This window comes from Mastomys coucha, chromosome X (genome assembly GCF_008632895.1).
Source record: "Mastomys coucha isolate ucsf_1 chromosome X, UCSF_Mcou_1, whole genome shotgun sequence".
NCBI classification, from domain to species: domain Eukaryota; kingdom Metazoa; phylum Chordata; class Mammalia; order Rodentia; family Muridae; genus Mastomys; species Mastomys coucha.
This window is the reverse complement of record NC_045030.1, coordinates 135,144,981-135,149,486: the sequence shown is the minus strand read 5'-3', so window position 1 is coordinate 135,149,486 and position 4,506 is coordinate 135,144,981. Positions and strand designations below refer to the sequence as shown.

Below are 4,506 nucleotides of genomic sequence, written 5' to 3'. Positions count from 1 at the left end.
AACTGGGAAAGGAGAAATTCGCATGTAAATAAAGAAAATATCTAAAATAAAATAAAAAAAAAAAGAAGTTCGTGTTCTTTATTACATGGTGTGATTTGAAGCAAAGATCCTCCTTTGCCCCAGTAAACAGCACTCCTTTTGCTTCAACCACTCAACCACTCAAGTGCTGGGATTACAGGCATGTCATAACAGACTTGGTAGATCTTTTAAAATTATTTCTAGTTGTTTGACAGTGAGTATATACACATACCAATGATGTGTCTGTTTAATTTTATACAGCACTTTGTTGTGTTCACTTAAATATTTTAAATCTGGAGATTCTTCTGAATAGACTGTATGAATAATCATGTTATCATTTAGTTTATGATGGGCATCCAAGAGAAATAATAATAGTGTGTGTTGTTTTATGGGCTTCTGGAGCTTCCTGAAAAACTTGTGGAGATGTTTCACACCCCTGGCACTTGAATTTTTGTTTTGTATTCCATAACTTCTGGGAAAAGCTTTTTCTGGTCTCTAGTTTTCTGGCTTCTACAAGTACTCAAATTTTAACACATATTATTAAAGGCTCTACTGTGTCATGGGAGGCTGGGGGTGGGCAACCAACTGCTTTCTTTGTAACTGAACAATATTTTTGTTAAGATAGACATCTTATATAATCTGTCTATTGATGGATATTGAGCTGTTGCTCCCCCTTTAACTATTGTAAATAATGCTGCTGTGAATATACTCACATATGTGTATTTGTTTCCAATGCTTTGAGGTATTGGATATTGTTTTCTTTTACTGCACTGTGTCTCCTATTCATCAGGATCATAATTGTCTGAATAATTTAGGAAGTGTCTCTCTACCTCTTCAATATCATGTGTGTGTATATATGTATGTATGTATGTATGTATGTATGTGTGTGTGTGTGTGCACATGCACACAAACACATGGGGGTGAATGAGTGGCACTAATTCTTACTTCAATATTTAATGGTTGTCACCAGTTGAAGTAATTTGCTCCATGCTTTCTTAAATAGAAAATCTTTAATTACTTATCTAATTACTTTATTTGTATATCTGTTTAAAATTTTCTTTTTATAATGTTTTCTTTCATATCCTTTAAATTCTTATTTATTGATATTATGTGTATAATATATATGGGGTTGCCATGAAGTATATATGTAGGACATTTTGTGGAATTTTTTTCTCTCTTTCCACCTTTGTGTGGGTTCGAGAGATTGAACTCAGGTCATAGAGCTTGTGTGGCAATCACTTTACCCACTGAATGGGCCATTATCTTAATGGCCCATATTTAATTTTAGCTGTTTTTTTTATTTGTTTTTATTTGTTTTGGTAATGTGTGTGTATGTGTGTGTGAGAATGAGTGTAATTTTTCATGGTGAAAAACGTGTTTATTTAGAATTAACTAGCTGAACTCTGTTTAGATGACCCCAATCTTGTTGGCAACATGTAGGGCATCATAATCAGGAGCCAGCCTAACATAGACCTTCTTCTCTATCAGGCCTCATCAGGGTGTTGACTGTGGCCACATCAGTGTTATGAGTTTCTTCACAGTCCTTTTGATCTGATGCTTGCTGACCTTGACATCCTCAATGGGTTGTTGTCCTCTACCTTCTTCATGGCTGACTCAGTGGTCAGGGAAATGGCATAGTGCTCTAGCTTCTATCTGCTGGCCATGCTCTTTCGAGGGTGTTTGTGCTGCTTCCTGATCTGTAAGGTCTTGGGCAACAGGAAGGTGGGTGACGTGTGGATCTTCTTTTTGTGGCTGTGGAGATCGTTCAAGGCTTTTCAATTTGGCTTCAGCTTTCAGAGGGGCAGGAATATCTTCCTTTGCTTTTGGTGCTATCTTGGCAAAAAGGCAAGAAGGAGTATATTTGAGCTAGGCTACATAATTTTATTATTGTTCATTGTATTCTTTTATATTTTTATTAAAATTGATCTATTTGTGGTGTTCTCTCTCTGTCTCTCTCACGCGTGTGCGCACACACACACACATACACACACACACACAAACACACACGCACACACACACACACACACACTTGTGCTACAGAGCATGTGGGGAGTTCAGAGGATAAGTTGTTGGAATTACTTATCTCCTTCTACCATGTGGATTCCATTCTTTTCCTTTCACTTTATGTTGGTCTCAGATTGAACTCAGGTCCCCAGGCTTGGTGTCAAGTGCCTTTTTATGCCAAGCTATCCTATATTTTTATTTATGTAAGCTATGTCTTCACTTTATTTTTCATTTTAGTGATTAACCTTTTCTCTGTCTCCCTTGTTAATATTTGTCAATGTTTGCCAATTTGTTAACCATTTCACAAAATTAACTTTGGATCTGGTAATTCTCTCAGTTACCTTTATTCCCTATTGCTGTGCATGATATTATTCTTCATAATTTCCTCCTGCTCAGTGACTTTGGCTTCTTTTGCTCCCTCCAATTCCTTCATGTGTAAAGTTATTGATTTCCAATGCTTCTTTCTTAAACATAAACAGTTACTGCAAAAATGGCCCCTTGACCACTGATTTCATTATATACTTCAGATTTTGGTATGCTGAATTATTAAAAAACAGAATCTACCAAAATCTTTTTAATTTCCCTAGTGACTTCTTTGATCTATCGACTGTTTAAGACAACAAAGTTTAATTTCCACACATTTATGGACTTTCAGGGTTTTTTTTTCCCAAACAATTATTTCTGGGTCTACTCTGTGGTACTCAGAGGAAATCCATTGTATGAGGAATCTTTCTTAACGTATTAAGAGTATTTGAGGGGACTTAACATATGATCTATTACAGAGAATGGTTAGTGTGGGTTTCAGATGAGTCTCTCTACTTGAGGCTGTCAAGTGTTGAATTTGTATTTGATTTGTTTGGATTATGGTGTTGCACTCTTTTTTCCCCCTGATCTTCAGTCTATATGTTCTACATAGCATTAAATGAGAGGAAGGGGCCCTGGTGGTCTATTGGTTTTTGTTTTGTGTGTGGTGGGAGGAATGGGTGAAACATTTAATTCCTCCCCATTCTTTAATAGTTTAATGTGTTTTAATAGCAAACTTACAGGAACAACAAAGAAGACAGACATTAAAAACATATACTTGCATGTAGGACAACTCAGAAAAGTATAGTGAATGGATGGAATCTACTATACGATAAAAATGCTACAAACACTATTTAGTTGCTCTCAATAAGAAATTTAGCTATTTTGAAAAAAAATCCAAATGCTGGCATTGTCCAGAAAATTATAACAGGTTTATTTATAATTTTTATAAAGTTGAACTGTTGAAATATGTTCACTGAAACATTTTGCTTGCATTAATGCTTTACATCTTGCATTTATATTAAAAATTCATACACAAATGAACATGGAGAAACTGCCAATACCTGATTCTATCCCTCATGTTTCCACTAGCAATCATATACATAGGTACCTTTGACCTTATGGAAAAAATAACATTCAGAATTAATGATAACAGGAAGAAGAGGAAAAAATATTTTTTTTGAGAATAAAATGTTTCCCTTCATAGCGGACTCTTAGGCACGTTCTCCGCGTATGCGGCGTGCTAGCTGGATATCTTTTGGCATAATTGTTACACGTTTGGCATGGATAGCACACAGGTTGGTTTCTTCAAAAAGGCCAGCCCGATAGGCCTCACTTGCCTCCTGCAAAGCACCAATAGCTGCACTCTGGAAGCACAGATCTGTTTTGAAGTCCTGAGCAGTTTCTCGCACCAGACGCTGAAAGGGGAGCCTGCGAATCAGAAATTCAGTGGACTTCTGATAGCGTCTGATTTCATGGAGTGCCACAGTACCAGGCCTGTAACGATGAGGTTTCTTTACCCTCCAGTACAGGACGCACTCTTGTGAGTGGCTTTTGCAGCCAGTTGTTTCCTTGGTGCTTTACCACCAGTGGATTTGGGCAGTCTGCTTTGTACAAGCCATGGTATGGGCACCTCCTTACCTACCCCCCTTCTGCTTCGGCTAGAGCTCAGCAAGGGAGAGGCGGCGCTGGCGTTAGAGGGGGGCGGGGCATGGCAAAGGCTGCAAACACTACTTTTTCCCTTTTATTGAACATAGATATTTTTTTAATCACAGAATGTATCATGATTATGATTTTCCATCTCTATACTCCCCGAAATACTTCTCAACTCCCCTCCTATTGGATCCATTGCCTCTCTGTCTCTCAGTAGAAAACAAACAGGCTTCTATAAGATAGTGAAATAAAATTTAATATAATAAGACAAAACAAACACTGGACAAAGCAAACAATCAAGAAAGAAGCCCATTTGTTCAAACACTCAGCAGTTCCATAAAAACACTAAACTGGAAGCCATAGTACATATGTAAAGGACCTATAGGCTAAAATGATAGAAAAAAATATACAAATTAAATAAAATAAATTTTTTTTAAAAAAAGTAGAAAAAAAAAGAAGAGCCCTGACATTATGTGGCAAGAAACCTCCAAAGCTGCCACTGAGTTCCCTTTCTGTTGGCCATCTACT

At 37.0% G+C, this 4,506-nt stretch overlaps 1 pseudogene; it reads right to left on the bottom strand.

Moving 5' to 3' along the window:
* Positions 1–3,516: 3,516 nt before the first annotated feature.
* LOC116096338 lies at positions 3,517–3,947 on the bottom strand (annotated as a pseudogene).
* Positions 3,948–4,506: the final 559 nt, after the last annotated feature.